Raw genomic sequence first — 17878 nt, 5'->3', positions numbered from 1 at the left:
TAAATACCATTTATCAAAAGATGGTTTGCTAATAGATTCTCCCATTCCATATGATGCCTTTTAATTTTTTCAAATTCTTTTCTATGCAGAAGTTTTTACATTGACTTAGTCCCGCTTGTTTCTTTTTGCTTTTGCTTTGTTTGCCTGTACTTTGGAGTCATATCCAAATAATCATTATTTACAAGATCAAGGTCGAGGGGATTTTACTCTATGATTTTTTTTTAAGGTGTTTTATGATTTCAAGTCACAATTTGACTATTTTATTGTGAGATATTTTTTGTGAGTAGTGTAAGATGGGGTCCAATTTAATTCTTTTATATTCATTCGACTGTACCAGTTTACATTTTGACCAAAAAATTAAAGAAGTTTTACCTTTTCTTTCATATTCTTGCAAACATTTTTTTTCTTTTTTATAATGGCTATTCTAACAGGTGTGATGTGATGTGTCATTGTGATTTTGATTTGCATTTCCCTGATGATTAGTGATGTTGAGCATTTATTCATGTACCTATTGGCCATCTATATGTCTTTTTGAAAAAAAATCTACTCAAGTCCTTTAACCTATTTTTAATGTTTTATTTGATTGCTATTATTTTATGATTTACTTATATATTTTATAAAAAAATGTTTTTTGATTAACAAATGGAAAAAAATTGCCTGTATGTTATTTTATTCTGTAGTTGCTTTTTAGTTTGCTGATTATTTGTTTTGCTGTGGAGGTTTTTTTTGTTTTTTTGTTTTGTTTTGTTTTGTTTGTTTTGTTTTGTTTTTGTTTTTTAAATTTCTGTAGTTCCACTTGTTTGTTTTTGCTTTTGTTACTTGAAACTTTGGTGTCATATCCAAAAAATATTTGCCAAAACCATAGCAAGGAGCTTTATGTTTACATTTTCTTCAAGTAGTTTTACAGTTTTTGGTCTTAAATTTAAGCCTTCAGTCCATTTTGAGTTAATTTCTGTGAGTGCTGCAAGAAAGGGGTCCAATTGTATTCATCTGTAGGTCATTATCCAGTTTTTTCCTGCACAATTTATTGAAGAGTCTATAGTTTTCCCTTTACATCTTCTTGGTTCCCGTGTGAAGTACTTGTTGGCACTATATAAGTGGGTTTGTTTCTGAGCACTTGATTGCTTCATTGGACTTGGTCTCTATTTTTTACTGTTACCTACCATTTTTGATTACTATAGTTTTGTAATAAAGTTTGAAATTAGGAATTGTGATATCTATAGATTAATTCTTTGACCAGGTTGATTTGGTTATTAGGGGTGTCTTGTGGTTCCATACAAGTTTTAGGCTTGTTTTCTGTATTTCTGTGTAAATGTCATTTGAATTTGGATAGGGATTGCATTGAATCTATAGACAGCTTTGGGTGACACAGACATTCTTACAGTTTTAATACTTCTAATTCATAACCATGAAAATTGTTTCCATTTATCTTTTTTTCAGTTGTTTTTTTTTTTTAATCAGTGTTTTGTCATTTTCAGTGTAAGGATATTTTACATACTTGGTTTAATTTATTCCTAATTTTTTATGTCATTTTAAATATGAATGCTTTTTAAATTTATTTTTCAAATTGTTTGTTGTTGGTATATAGAAACACATTGCTGTTCACATGTTGAAAATTGTATCTTGCAACTTGACTGAATTTGTCTATTGTTTGTAATAGGTTTTTGATGGAATCATTAGGATTTTCTATATATAAGATCATATTAAATGCAAACAAATAGTTTTGCTTAATCCTTTTCAATTTTGATTACTTTTATGTATTTATCTTGACTAATTGCTCTGGCCAGGACTTCCAGTATTATGTGGTAAATGAGTGGTGATTGCACAAAATTATTTTGTTTATATTTTTGTCAGAAAACACTTCACCATTGAGTATGATGTTTACTGTGAACTTGTCCAGTATGACATTTATTATGTTTAATTACTTACTTTGTATAGCAATTTGTTGAGGTTTTGTTTGTTTGATTGTTTGTTTGTTTATGGAAGGCTGTTTAAATTTTTCACATGTTTTTCTGCATCTATTGAGATTACCATATGATTTTTGTATTTCATTCATTAATGTGATGCATCACATGTTTGATTTACATAGGTTGAATTGTCCTTGGATTCAGGGATAAATTCCACTTGACATGGTATATGATCTTTTCAATATACCGTTGAATTTGATTTGCTTATATGTCATTGAGAAATCTTGCATCTATATTTATCAGTAATACTTGCTAGTTTTTTTATTTTTCTTCCTTGTAGTGTTCTTTTCTGCCTTTGGTATCAGGGTAATGTTGGACTCATCAAATGAGTTTGCAAATATGCCTCCTCTTCATGTTTTTAAAAAGTTTGAGATGATTGTATTAATTCTATTTAAATGTTTGGTTGAATATCCCAAAGACACTGTCTGGTCTTAGCCTCTTTTTATGTTTATTTTATTTTTTATTTTTTTACTGATACAATCTTTTCATTCATCATTGGTTTGTTCAGATTTTCTGTTTTTTTTATTAGTCAGTTTTGGTAGTTTTTATATTTCTAGGAGTGTATTTTTTCCAGCATATCCGAGTTGTTTGTGTGTATTTGTTGATAGTCACCTCGTATAAGCTGTTGTATTTCTGCTGCATCAGTTATAATATCGCCTCTCATTTCTGATTCATTTGCATATTGTTTTACCCTTTGTTAGTATAGCTCAGTTTGTCAATTTTACCATTTCAAAAACAAACTCTAGCATTGATGTTTTCTAACATTTACAGTCTTTGTTTATTCTCTCACATTTGTTATTTCATTTCTTTGCTACTTGTGAACTTAGTAGGATTTTGTTTTTTGCTCTAGTCCCTTGAGAAGTAAAGTTGTTTATTTGCAATTCTTTCTTCTTGTCATACTAATTTGTTGTAATAAACTCATAACTATTTTCATGGTATCTTGTAAGTTTTAGTAAGTTGTGTTTCCATTATCTTTTGTTTCAAGATTTTCTTTTAATTTCAAGAAAATTATTGTAAAACTGTTATAAATTACCCACCCCCGGTTTTATTGAGATATAATATGGTGCTGTTTAAGATTCAAATGCATATTATAATGATTTGACTTGATATATTGTGAAATGATTATCACATAAGATTAGTTAACATACATCATTTTAATATAGATGCAGAAAACAAAGGAAACAAAATGTATTTTCCTGTAATGAGAACACTTAAGGTCTACTTGCTTAACAGCTTTCAAATATACCACAGAGCAATGTTAACTGTATTCATCATGTTGTACATAACATTTCAATACTTGTTTATCCCATAACTGGACGTTGGTATGTTTGGACTTCCTACATCAAATTCTCCCTCTTCCCACTGCCCACCTTTGGTAACCAAAAATGTGATATTTTACTTTTTGTTTATTTTTTTCACATATAAATCAGGACATACAGTATTTGTCTTGCTCTGCCTGACTTCTCTTACTTAGCATGATGCCCTCAACGTCCATCCATATTGTCACCAATGGCAGAATTTCCTTCTTTATATTGCTGAATAATACTCCATTGTCTAAATATAGCACAACTTTTATATGCAAGCATTTGTTGATAGGCAGGTCATTATCATCTCTTGCCTATTATAAATAATGTTGCTGTGAACATGGGTGCAGATATCTCTTCAACAAAATGTTTTCAATTATTTTAGATACATTTCCCATATGTAGAAATTTTGGGTCATATGGTAGTCCTGTTAAATGTTGAGGAACCTCTCTAGTGTTTTTCATAGAGGCCAAACCAACTCATAAGCCAACCAAAAGTACACAAACAGTCCCTTTTCTCCATACCTTTGCTAGCATTTAATAGTAAGCCTCTTGTCTTTTTGATAAATTCATCCTAATAATCCTGAGTCGATATCTCCTTGGGTGTTTGATTTTAGTTTCCCTAATGTTTTGTGATGTTGAGCACATTTTCATGTATTTGTTGGAAATTCATGTATTTTCTTTGAAAAAATGTATTTTTAGGTGTTTTGCACAGCTTTTAAGTGGGTTATTTGTTTTGATGCTTTTTAGTTGTGTGATATGTATTTTGGATATCAACACCTTATTAGTTATAAGGTTTTTAGATTTTTTTTCCCATTATATAGGCTGTCTTTTCATTTTGTTGATTGTCTCATGTAGGAGATTTTTAGTTTGATGTAGTTTCATTTGTTATTTTTTTAATTGTTGTTTATGCTTAAAGTATCATCAAAAATAATTTTTAAGACCTGTGTTAAAAAGATTTTTACTGTTTTCTTCTAGGAATTTTATGACTTCCAGTCTTATATTTGACTTTCTTTCCTTTATATTTAATTTTCAGAGTGGTGTTAGATAGAGGTCTAATTTTATTCTTTGGCATGTGAATATAAAATTCTCCAAGCCCAGTTATTGACAAGACTGTCTTTGCTCCACTGAGTCTTCCTGACCACCTTGTCAAATACTGGTTGACTTTACATGCATGGGATTGTATTTAGACTCTCATTTCTATTCCATTGTTTTTATGGCAGTACCATGCTATTTTGATTATTATAGCTTTATATTATAGTTTGATATAGAGTGCAATATCTCCAACATTGTATGTACAAGGTCTTTTGTGTTTCCTTATACATTTTTGTATTTTTTTTTTCCTACTTTAAAAAATGCCACTGGATTTTGATAGGAATTAAATCAACATATGGCTTTGTGTAGGATGGGCATTTTAACAATATAATTCTTCCAATTCATGGGCAAGGGATAACTTTACACTTGTCTGTATTTTTTAGTTTATTTCATAGAGTGATATTTTATCTCCTTGGATGAATTTAGTCCTCAGGTAATTTTCAGTGTATAGAGATATGACTGATTTTTGCATTTAAAATTTTTATTCTGCAACTTTACTGATTATGCTGATTAGTTCTAACAGGATTTTGGTGAAGTTTTTAGGACTTTCTATAGATAAAATCATGTTATCTTAAACTAGAGATATTTGCACTTCTTATTTTCCAGTTTTGATGACTTTCCTGTCTCCTCCTTACCTGACTGCTCCAGCTAGGACTTTCATTACTCTTCTGAGTGAGCGGTGGGGGTGGGCTCCTTTGCCTTGTTCCTGACATTAGGGGAAAGTTTCGGACTTCCACTACTGAGTATGTTTTGAACCGTGGCCTTGAGTTACATTCATTTTATACCTAGGCTGTTTGGTGTTTTCCTGTGTCTATTGATCATTATATTTTTTCTTTTGTTCTATTAATGAGATGGCATCACATTTATTTGATTTGCTAGTATTTTTTAAAATCTACATTCATCTGGGTTATTGGCCTAAATTTTCTTCTCTGGCAGTTTGAAAGCAATGCTAGCCTTGTAAAATGAATTTGGGAATTTTCCTTCCTTGTCTATTTTTTAAAAGACTTGAGGATTGGCATTAAATCATTACATATTTGGTAAAATTTACCAGTGAAACCATCTGATCTTGAGCTTTCCTTCATTTGAAGAGTTTTGATTACAGATTTATTCTCCACAGTGGTAAATGGTTCATTTAGATTTTCTATTTCTTCTTGATTCCCTCTTGCTAGATATGTTTCTAAGAATTTTTTTTTCCATTTATCTAGGTTGTCTAGTTTATCTGCATGTAGTTGTTCATAGTAACTTATTATCCTTCTTATTTCTGTGGTAGAGATGCAATGTCTTCTCTATCATTTATAATTTGTTGATTTTGTTCCTCTCTCCTTTTCCTTGTGTAGTGTAGCAAAAAGTTCAAAATTTTGTTTATTTATTTAATGAACTAGCTCTTAATATTGCTAAATTTTACTGTTGTTTTGTCTATCACATTGATTTCTGCTGTAATCTTTATTATGTCCTTCCTTCTGCTAACTTTGGCTCAGTTTGGTCTTTTTCCAGGTCCTTGAGGAGAAAAGTAAGATTGTTTATTTGAGCTCTTTCTTATTTCTTAAGTTAGGCATTTATTGTAATAGACCACCCTGTCGGAATTGGTTTTGCTATATCTCATGGGCTTTGGTATGCTTTGTTTCCATTTTAGTCTGTCTCAAGACACTTTGTTATTTCCTCTTAAATTTATTCTTTGATACATTAGTTGGTCAGGAGAGTGTTGATCAATTTCTATGTGTTCATTAGCTTTCCAGTTTTCTTCCTCCTACTGATTTCTAGTTTTATACTATGATCAGAGAAGACATTTGGTATAATTTCAGTCTTGAATTTGTTGAGATTTGATATATGACATAATATGTGGTCTCATCTAGAAAAAAAATTTTGTACACTTGAGAAGAATGTATATTCAACTTTTGTTAGACAGAATATTTTATATATGACTGTTAGGACCATTTGATCTTCAGTGTTGTTCACATCAACAGATCCTGTATTGAACTATTGTCTGGATGATCTATCACTTGTGGAGAGTGGGGTGTTAAAGTTCTCAACAATTATCATAGTGTAGTTTATTCTGCCTTTTAGCTTGTTTTTGCTATACATATATTTAGTTGCTCTGATTTTGGATGCATAAATATTAATAATTGTTACATTTATTTGGATGGATTGACTCCTCTATCATTATATAATGACCTTCTTTGCCTTTTTTGACCTTTGTTAGATTAATGTATTTTTGACTGTTTTAGGTGTAACTCACCCCTTTTTTTCCTATTTGTTTGAAGTATCTTTTTCTGTTCCTTCACTCTCAGTCTATGTGTTTTTAAAGACAGAAAATAAATAAATAAATATTTACTTGAGCTACATCTTTAAAGAAATAGACCTAACAGATATATGCACAATATTCTGCCCAGTAGCAACAGAACGACGTTCTTCTCAAGCACACAAGAAACATTCTCTAGGTAGGTCCTTTATAAAGTCACAAAACAAGGCTCAGCAAATGTAAGAAGACTGAAATCATATCAAGTATCATTTCTGATAATAATGGTATAAACCAAAAATTAATGACAGAGGAAAATAAGAAAATTCACAAATGTGTGAAAATTAATGTGCATACTCCTTATAAACTATTGGGTTAAAGAAGATATCAGAAATGAAATAAAAAATATTGTGGGGTGATGTCACCAGGATGGCAATGTAGGTTATTACAGACTTTGCTCCCCCTCAGAAGAACAGCTTACAACTGTTCACAGGCAGGACAGCACTGAGAATACACTAGAACATGGGGTGAGGCTGAAGCATCCATGTGCACCATGTAGACAAAGACAGACCATAGTAGAAAGACATAGATGGACACACTTGGACCCATAATCTGAGAGAATGCAGATACATTACAAGTTATTTTAAATAAAGACAAGCGCAGAACTTTTTGTTTCAGATTTTCTACAGTACTGAGAAAAAACAGAATCCACAATGACACTTCTGTGCAAAGTTGAGAAAGTTACTTTTGAGACTGTTAAAAAAAAAAAAAGAAATAATCTATAGACATAATATATGTTCCATAACTGTGTTTACTTGATTTACCTCATTAAATGGAAAATATTTTGTTAAAAAGAAGACATACATCAACCAGACTTATTTTGATTTTCTTCCTATTAATCGTGATTTACCATTTGTATTACAGGACTCATGAAGTAGTGACATATTCAGTGAAACCTACATATGGGATGTTCCATTTATGATACACATGTTGAGAAACTTGAGCTTTGGATGTCACTGAACTCTTCAGCATGGAGTACTAATTACTAATTAAACTACTCTTATGGAGTAAATTCATAAGTTCCTTGGTAAGTAACCAATTACATGGGACAGAAGCCATTGTTGAGGAAGTGACATTACTTAAAACCCTACATAGTAGAGGCAGGATGTGTGAGGATAAGTGTATCCTGAGGGGTAGGGGCAGGGTAGGTAGGGAGGGAATGAGGTTTCCAGAGGGTTGAGTTGGATACTGGAGAATCAGTGAATAAACAAAGAGTAGTAAATCTGAGTAATTTCAGAGAGGCTTCCACAGAGGTGGAGAGTGAAATACACATGTGTTAATCAGGGCCTCCTGGGTTTCAGGATTGGGGGAATTGAGTAAGACTCTAAGTAGCATGGACTCATTAACATATAAAATTCAATGAATTTATTTACTTGTATGTAAATTAAGAGAATTCATATTTTCTATATGAGCAGCCGCATGTAAAGCCATATTAGTTCTGAATCTGGGAGAGGAGAAATGGTCTCTGTTTCTCTTAGAGCACAGTGCCAGGTGATGGTTAGGGGATTTGTGGCAGGTGAGCCTGGGTATTGTGGAAAACTATAAAATGTCTTGGCTTCTTTCTCCTTTTTCAGTTGTGTCTTAGTGCTTGAACTTTTTGTAAATGAAAATCCAGAGACTGATGGAGGTTAGCTGTGATCCTGACAGTTCAATCACAGAGAAGCAGGTCCTTCCTCTTTCTCTGTTGCCAGTAGGTAAGCAGGCTTCTCCACAGGCCTGAATCTTCTCTATAAAACCAAGAAGTAATAAAAGATTTAAGGGGCTCTGGTTATGTTTCCCTAGGTCCCTGAGATGTTTTGTGGCCCAGAAGTTGAATATTCTCCTTCCCAGTATTTGTGCTGTTGAAAGTCTTCACATTACACCAATATGAGAGCGGCTGTCTTTGTCTCAGTCCCTTCGGCACAGGGGAAAGATGCCTCACTCATGGCTGATTGGCTTCTGATGTTCATTAGTCATATAGTGGACACAGTGGAGGGAGACTGAAGAAGCAGAGGCTCACTCTCTAGTTGTGCTGGCGTATGTGTCAGAATGAGGTCAGCTGAACACAGCACAGGTGCAGGAGGCACAGGGGACAACAGCAGGGCTCCTGTGAGTGTGGAGCATGGAGGATACTGAGGGGTCAGCGATCTGACCTGAATTCAGTGTCATAGTTTTGATTAGTAACTGCATCCTCTGAAAATGGCTGCCAATTTTAAATAACATAATTATCTTCCCTCTTGTACAAATCCATCCAGTTTTCATTTTGTAAGGAAACTTCGTTCACATTTAAACACTGGAAAACAATGTATAAATTTTATTTTTTCCTTAAATATGGCTGTATGTTGATGAGAGAAACTGCAGTAGATAGAGCAGCACATAGGATCTTGTGGAAATCTTTGAAGGACTGAAATACCTGAACCTTATTGGAAGATTCTGTTACTGTCAGACCAGTGAGAGTGAGTGCGACCCTGAAGAAGCAATGCTGTATGACCATCAAAGCTGAGAGGTAGAAAGAAGACAGAAAGAAATGGGAGAACTCAGGTCACTGGAGGGCCAGATTAGGGCCATCTTTCAGTGTAGAAATCCCTGGAGCGACAGGCTTGTGATGCTGACTTTGTCCACACGTCTGGTAATGGACATCTGATGTGTGTAGTTATTAGAGAATCTGCACCTGCTAACCCCAAGATCTGCATGAATCCTGTTCAGTCATGTGCAGGGCTGGGCATCTGAATTCTCTGTGATTGAAGTGAGTAATAGACATTGACAATTAATTCACTGATTTCTATACAGAACACTTTAAACATGACCTCAGTTTGAAAATCAATACTCCTAAGCACTTAGGAAAATGTTTCACATGAGAGGTGTTCTGTTCCATGTAGAGGTATAATTTGCCATTAGTCACAGTTAATAAGTCATAAATAACAGACATCTGCCTTGTGATGAGTCTAGTTTTATCTAAAAGTCTTAGAGAGAAGAGGTGAGTTATGACTTCTCAAATTCAAATTTTATAATCAGCAGTTCTCTTGATTTTGCCTTTGACCCAGTGGTATTTGAGATTGTGTTATTTAGTTTCCTCGTATTTGTGGAGTTTTTTAATTTTGTGCTGTAATTGATTTCTAGTTTCATTTCATGGTGCAACAAAGATTCTTGGTATGATGTCAATCTTCCTCAATTTGTAAGGTCCCTTTTGTGACATAACATGTGATCTATCCTGGAGAATGTTTTGTTTTCACTTGAAAAGAGTGTGAATTATTCTGCAACTGGATGAAAAGTTCTGTGTATGTCTGTTAGGTCCATTTGTCTAAAGTGTTGTTTAGGTCCACTGGTTGTTTATTGATTTCTGTCTCAATGTTCTATCCACTGTTGATAATCAGATATAGAAATGCTTACTATTGTATTGCATTAAATTTCTCCTTTCAGATCTGTCAATGTTTGCTTTACATATTAAGATGATCTGATATTAGATGTGTATAAATAATTGCAATTGTTATAACTTTCTAGTGAATTGACATGTTTATAATTACATAATACATTTTTTGTCCCATTTTTGGCTAAACATCACATTTGTCTGGGACAAGTATAATAGCCACTCCTGCTTTGTTTCGGTCAGCTTTTCATGGAATATCTTTTACCATCACTTTACTTTCAGCCTATGTGTGTCCTTAAATCTAAGATGAATTCTTGTAGACAGCATATAGGTGGATCTTGGCTTTTTAATCCATTCAGCCACTATGTATCTTTTTATTAGGGAGTTTAGCCCATTTACAGCTAAAATAATGTTTGATCAAGAATGACTTACTGTTGTCATTTTTGAACTGTTTTCTGTTTGTCTTGCGGTTTTTCTCTCATTTTCTTTTCATGTCTTTTGTGTTCCATTGTTTTTGGTATTAATAAGTTTTTATTTCTTTTCTCTTTTTTAGTTCTCTACCACAGGTATATTCTTTGTGGTTACCGAGGGGCTTGTTTGCAATACCTGTTAGTTATAACAGCCTATTTTAAGTTGACAGCAACTTAATTTCACTTGCACATAAGACGCCTCTATCTCTCCATTCATATTATATGCTACTGATATCACAGTTTACATACATCTACTTCTATTATGTATCTGGCAATCTAATTTAGTTATAGTTATTTTAAATCTTTCATCTTTTAACTTTTATAGTAGTATTGGTAGCAATTTGTTGCCACCATTATAGTAATAGAGTATTCTGTTATTCTGTATATATTTAACTTTACCATTAAGATTCAGTTTGTCTTCTGCTCTTGAGTTGCTGTTTAGTATCCTTTTCTTCCAACTTGAAGACCTCCCTCTAACATTGCTTTTAAGAAAGTTCTTGCTAAATTCCTTTAGGTATGGTTGTCTGAGAAATTCTTTCTCTGTCTCTCTCTTTTTCTTTTTTTTTTTCTTTTGTGGACAGGTGTAGCAATCTTAGTTGGCAGTTTTTCTTTACCTTGCAATATTTTGGCTTATGTTATCCCAGTCTTTTCTGGCTTCCAAAATTTCTCCTGAAAATATCAAGTGGTAGTTTTATGGGAATTACCCTGTATTTATATAACAAGTTGATTTTCTCTTGCTGCTTTCAACAGTCTCTATTTGTCTTGAAATTCTGACAATTTGATTATAGTGTGTCTTGATGTGATTCACTTTGAATTCTCTTACTTGATGTCCTTTGGGGTTTCTGGACCTGGATGTCTGCTTTATTCCTCAGGTTTGGAACAAAATTCAGATATGATTTATTTCTATATTTTTTCTGCTTCTTTCTCTCTTCCTCTTGGTCCTCCAATGTTTTGTCTTTGGACTGAATAATGTAACATAATTCCTTTAAACTATTTTCACATGATTTTATTCTCCCCCCCTTTTTTTTTCATACTTTACTCTTCTGACCTCAGAAAGAATCTTTAGGAACACTATTTTGAATTTTCTGTTGGGTATATCGCTTATCTCCATATCATACAGTCATTGTTCTTGGAGTGTATCTTTGTTTTCATTTTGTTTTGTTTTTTTCTTAGGATATATTCATTGTTTCTTCATTTTTCTTGACTCCATGTTAGTTTATTTGCCTTAGACCAAATAGCCTCCTCTCCCAATCTTCAGAGTCTTGCCTTATGTCAGAAATGTTTGGCACAAGTCAGCCCAGCCAGAGTTTCTAGGTACCTCTCAAACCTTGTTCTTACTCATAGTGCCTTTTTTAGGTGCCCCCAGGAGACTGAGGTACTGTCAGTGCCCCAAGAGAGGCAAATTAGAAGCCAGCCCTCAGGCAGCAACTGGACAAGCTGGAGCACTGCATGTGTAGCCTGACACTGTCTGTAGAGAAGCTAGGAGCTGATCTCTATTGCTGGAGCAAGCCGGGGTAGGGGGAGTTGTGGGAAAGCCTGCAGGGCCATGAGGAACTGCCACTTTGTTCTCTGCAGACTCCAGAAGACTAATGAGTGCTGGGCTCCATTTGCTCTAAGTGTCATACAAGCTAGAGGACAAAGAGTCAGGCAGTAGCTGGAAAAGTCTGGGTGCTGGATGTGCAGTCAGACTCCTTCCAGGGAGAAGCTGGGCCCTGGTAGTTTTTGCTGGGGCAAGTGAGGGGCAGAAGCTGCAGAGATTACCCCCCTGCCAGCTCAAGCTCCCAGAGGGCCCTGCCAGCTTCCAAAGAGAGGAGTGAGTTAGAACGTAGACTTTAGACAGCAGCTGGGAAGGTCAGCACATGAGATAGATGTGCAGTCTAGCTCCTTCCAGAGAGAAGCTGGAAGTTGATTTTTATTTCCAGCTCAGTCTACACTAAGCCATAAGGAATATCTGCTGGAAGAAAAACATCTTGAAAACTGAAAACATTCACGGTTTCACCAGAGGAGAAAGATCACTCTGATTCCAAGACAAGATAGTGAGACTCTTTTGTTGCCAGTGCAGAGAGAACTGAGAGCAAAGACAGAGTGAAGAATGCTCAGTGTTTTCAACTAGAAAGGAACTAGATGACTCCACAGTTGATTGAACTATTTTTTTTTGTCAAAAACAATCCAATAAATGTTAGCTCCACCAGAACAATCTAAGTTCTATGTAGAAAAGGGAAATGTCTGCTCTTTCTACGATGTTATTTTAATTTGCACAGCTTAATGCTTAGAGTATTACACTTACTTAGTAAATCTTTAATTCACTTACTCATTCATGCAAGAAATAATCACTGACTTTCCAGCACTGTTTTGTGTCTTAGAGATTGGATACAAGAAAGAACTGAGTACAAGAATTATGATCAGGAAGGCACCAGTGTAGTGATGGACAAACTAGATGTAAACATCTTCAGACGGCTGTCGTTGCTTTGACCAGACATGAATCGGGGCTGATTGAGGTCTGAGGTATGTGGAAGCTTGTCTGGATACTTAAGTAAAGAAGTCATTGTTGACAGACTCACTGAGACCAGATGGCTGAAGTTTTCTAGCACCACATCTCTGAAGAATTTTCTCTGGGATGAATCCACCAAGGCCTGTAATTCTTGATGGACATCCACACTACTTCCTTCAGGTCACTACTTTGTAAAAGTTCACAGATGCTTGGGTTCTGATGGGGCTTCCCTGACCAGTTCTGTGTGCAGAGATTTGACATGATGGTGCTGGGCAAGGGGACTTTGTGTACAGTTGGCTCAGACCTTGTTTGCTGTTTCTGTGCTGACTTATTTATATCCTTCAGATACAATCAGGAATATATAGACACTGGAAAACAACAAATGTTTATTGACAAAATTATCACCTGAGGTATAGTGTGAAATACCCTGGACATGCTCAAATAAAGTCATGACTCTTTATTGGTTATTATAAATTTTGAGAACACGAAACAAAGCTGTAATTTTCACCAATTTTAAGTGCATAAGGCAGACAGTGTCAACAAACTGCTGATTCTTAACCATAACTGTGGATAGATTAGCCTGATACAAATGTCAAGTTTCTCATCTGTGAAATGACTCAACAATTATTTAGGAATTTTAAGAATTCCAGTGAGTTGATATGTAAAGTGCCTTCTATATAGCAAATGCTCAATAAATTGAAGTTATAAATCTGTTATTACTAAAATGACAGACAGCCTTCCAGCAATGCTCAGAATACTGCAGGACTAAACAGGATTCACGGTGAATTCAGGGTCTGCAGTTGTAACCTCTCTCATCTCTGTACAACTCAGATGTTCATTAAAAGGCATAGGACATACAATTCAGAAGCACAAGCCAGAGGCCCATGAGACTTATGTACTGAACGGTGGCCCCAGCCTAACCCCTCTCCATTTTCTCTGTGGTCTCCAAACATTAGTTACTATTGTCTGCTTTGTATCTTCATTCGGTCTATCTGTGAAAAGGTAATAGAAGCCTCTCGACTTAATCTAACTGAAGCTGGTCTCTCCAGTTCTTCAATAATTTCCACAGGTCCCTAAATTGTATTTCATATGCTATTCTCTTATGTTTATGCATTTTGTAATTGAAATATAGTCAGTTTACAATTTTGTGTAATTTGTGCTGTTCAGCATAATATTTCAGTCATATATATACATATACATATATATTTTTGTCTTCATATTCTTTTTCATTATAGGTCACTGAAAGATATTGAATAGTTCCCTGTGCTTTACAGTATGAACTTGTTATTTGTTTTATATATAGTATTTAGTATATGCAAATTTCAAACTCCCAATTTATCCTTTACCACTCCCTTTCATCCCTGGTAACCATAAGTTTGTTTTCAATGTCTGTCAGTCAGTTTCTGTTTTGCAGGTGAGTTCATTTGTGTCTTTTTTTTTTTTTTTTGTAGATTCCACTTATAAATGTAGAAATTTTCTATCTCTGGCTTACTTCACTTATAATGATGATCTCCAGGTCATCCATGTTGCTGCAAGTGATATTATATATATACACTATATATATACAAGTACATATATATATGTAGTAGAGTAGGATTCCATTGTAAAAATTTACCACAATTTTTTATCCAGTCATCTATCAATGGACATTTATGTTGTTTCTATGTCTTGGCTGTTGTAAATAGTGCTGCTGTGAACATTGGGGTGCATGTGTCTTTTTGAATTATATTTTTCTCTAGATATGTGCCCAGAAGTAGGATTGCTGGATCACATGTTAACTAGTAATTTTTAAATTAACTTCCATATTGTCCTTTAAAGTGGCTGCACCAATTTACATTCCCACCAACAGTGTAGGAGGGTGCCCTTTTCACCACATCCTCTGCAACATTTATCATTTGTGGACTTTTTAATGATGGCCATTTGACTGGTAATAGGTGAAACCTCATAGTATTTTTGATTTGCATTTCCCTAATAATTAGTGATACTGAGCATTTTTTCATGTGCCTGTTAGCCATCTGTATGTCTTCCTTGGAGAAATGTCTATTTAGAAGAAATGTCTGTCTTCTCCCCATTTTTAAAAATATATTTTTATTTAAGTATAGTCAGTTTACAATGTTGTGTCAATTTCTGGTGTACATCACAATACTTCAATCATATAGGAACAACATATCTTCATTTTGATATTATTTTTAACTATAAGTTACTACAATATATGAATAGAGTTTTCTGTGCTATACAGTATAAACTTGTTTATCTATTTTATGCATAGTAATTAGTATCTGCAAATCTCAAACTCTAATTTATCCTTTTCCACATCCTTAACCACTTGGTAACCATAAGGTTGTTTACAATGTCTGTGAGTTTGTTTTGGTGTTGTAAATAAGTCTGTTTTGGTTTTGTAAATAAGTTTGCCTTTTTTTCTGATTCCACATTTAAGTGATATCATATGGAATTTTTCTTTCTTTCTGATTTACTTCACTTAGAATGGCATTTCCCAGGTTTATCCAAGTTGCTGCAAATTGCATTATTGTATTCTTTTTTATGACTGAGTAGTATTCTATTGTATAAATACACCACAACTTCTTACCAGTTATCTGTTAGTGGACATGTAGGTTGTTTCAATGTCTTGTCTATTGTAAATAGTGCTGCTATGAAAATTGGGGTGCATGTATCTTTTTGAATTAAGATTCCCTCTGGACATAAGCCCAGGAATGGGATTGCTGGGTAAGATGGTAAGTGTATTTTTAGTCTTTTGAGGACTCTTCATAATGTTTCCCACAATGGCTGCACCAAACCACATTCCCATCAATAATATAGAGGATTCCTTTTCCTCCAAATCCTCTCCAGAATTTACTCTTTGTGGACTTTTGAATGATGACCATTCAGACTGTTGTCATGTGATACCTCACTGTACTTTCGATCTGCATTTCTCTGATAATTACTGATATTGAGCATTTTTTCATGTGCATTTTGGCCATTTGTATGTCTTTATTGGAGAATTGCTTGCTTAGGTCTTCTGCCTATTTTTTAATTGGTTATGTTTTTTTCTTATGAAGTTGTATGAGCTGCTTAAATATTCTGGAGATTAAGCCCTTGTCAAATTCATCTTTTATAAATATTTTCTCCCATTCTGTAGATTGTCTCTTTGTTTTGTTTATGGTTTACTTTGTTGTGACAAAACTTATAAGTTTAATTAGATAGGTCCCATTTGTTTATTTTTGCTTCTATTTCTATTGCTTGGGTAGAATATCCAGGAGAACATTACTGAGATTTATGTGGGATAATGTTTTGCGTATGATTTCTTCTAAGAGGTTTATAGTATCTTGTCTTATGTTTAAAGTTATAAGTCTTTTTGAATTTATTTTTGTGTATGGTATGAGGGAGTATTCTAACTTCATTGATTTACATGCAGCTGTCCAGTTTTCCCAATACCACTGGCAGAAGAGACTGTCTTTACTCCATTGTATGTTCTTGCCTCCTTTGTCAAAGATTAATTGACCAAAAGTTTGTGGAACTATTTCTGGGGTCTCTATGCTGTTCCATTGATCCATATGCCTGTTTTTGTTCCAGAACCATGCTGATATGATTAGTGTAGCTCTGTAGTATTGTCTGAAGCCTGGAAGGATTATTCCTCCAGGTTTGTTCTTTTTCTTCAGTAATGCTTAGGCAGCTCTGTGTCTATTTTGATTCCATATAAATTATAGTATGATGTGTTCTAGTTCTGTGAAAAATTTCCTGGGTAATTTGATAGGAATCACATTAAATCTGTAGATTGCTTTGGGTATATGGTCATTTTAACAATATTAATTTTTCCAATCCAAGAACATGGGATATCTTTCCATTTCTTTAAATCCTCTTTAATTTCCTTAGCATTTTGTAATTCTCCACATATAAGACTTTAACTTTCTTGGTCAGATTTATTCCTAAGTTTTGTTTCTTTTTTGATACAGTCTTAAAAGGAATTACTTCTTTACTTTCCTTTTCTGATATTTCATTGTTAGTGTAAAGACATGCCTCTGACTTATGGATGTTAATCTTGTATCCTGCTACCTTGCCAGTTTCTTTTATCAGCTCTAGTAGTCTTTGTGTGGAGCTTTTAGTGTTTTCTATATATAGTATTATGTCATCCATCTATAATGACAATTTTACCTCTTCTCTTCCAGTTTGGAACTGTTTTAGTTTTCTTGTCTAATTGCTATGGCTAGAACTTCCAATGCTATATTGAATAGAAGTGGTGAAACACGACATTCTTTTCTTGTTCCAGATTTTAGTGGGAGGGCTTTCAACTTTTCACCATTGAGTATTATACTGGCTGTAGCTTTGTCATAAGTAGCTTTTACTATGTTGAGATATGTTGCTCTACACCCAATTTGATAAGAGTTTTTATAATAAAAGGTTGTTGAATTTTATCAAATGCTGTTTCTGCATCTATTCAGATAAACATGTGATTTTTATCCTTTCTCTTGGTAATGTGGTGTACCACATGGATTCATTTATGTATCCTTTGTCCCTGGGATGAATCCAACTTGATCATGGTGTATGATCTTTTTTAAGTGTTGTTGGACTTTGCAACTTTTTATTGAGTATTTTTGTGTCTATATTCATCAAAGTCATTGGCCTATAGATTTCCTTTTTGTTAATGTCTTTGGCTTTGCTATCAGAGTAATGGTGGCTTCATAGAATGAACTTGGGAGTATACCTTCCTCTTTAATCTTTTGGAAGAGTTTGAGAAGAACTGGCATGAGCTCTTTGTATGTTTGATAGAATTCCTCAGTGACGCTATCTGGTCCTGAACTTTGGTTTGCAGGGAGTTTTTTAATTGTTGATGCTATTTCACTTCTACTGATTGGTCTGTTTGTATGATCTATTTCTTCTTGATGCAGTTTTGATGGATGTTTGATGGATGTATG

General features: G+C 34.1%; 1 long non-coding RNA gene across 9 annotated transcripts in view; it reads left to right on the top strand.

Moving 5' to 3' along the window:
- LOC140692304 (uncharacterized) overlaps positions 1-17878 on the top strand; it is a 36190-nt gene that overhangs the window by 6214 nt on the left and 12098 nt on the right. For 3 of the 9 annotated variants that reach the window (XR_012067866.1, XR_012067870.1, XR_012067869.1), the window contains 3 exons: positions 7526-7688; positions 8236-8355; positions 12841-12982. The exons of 1 other annotated variant lie outside the window; for it this stretch is intronic. This is a non-coding gene — a long non-coding RNA (uncharacterized lncRNA). Of the gene's footprint in view, positions 1-6758; positions 6804-7525; positions 7689-8235; positions 8356-12840; positions 12983-17878 lie in introns of all 9 variants that reach the window. 5 more of the 9 variants (XR_012067872.1, XR_012067873.1, XR_012067871.1 and 2 more) reach the window with 4 other exon arrangements.

This window comes from Vicugna pacos, unplaced genomic scaffold (genome assembly GCF_048564905.1).
Source record: "Vicugna pacos unplaced genomic scaffold, VicPac4 scaffold_5, whole genome shotgun sequence".
NCBI lineage: Eukaryota > Metazoa > Chordata > Mammalia > Artiodactyla > Camelidae > Vicugna > Vicugna pacos.
Note: the sequence above shows the minus strand (reverse complement) of the source record. Positions and strands in the feature narration are given on the sequence as shown.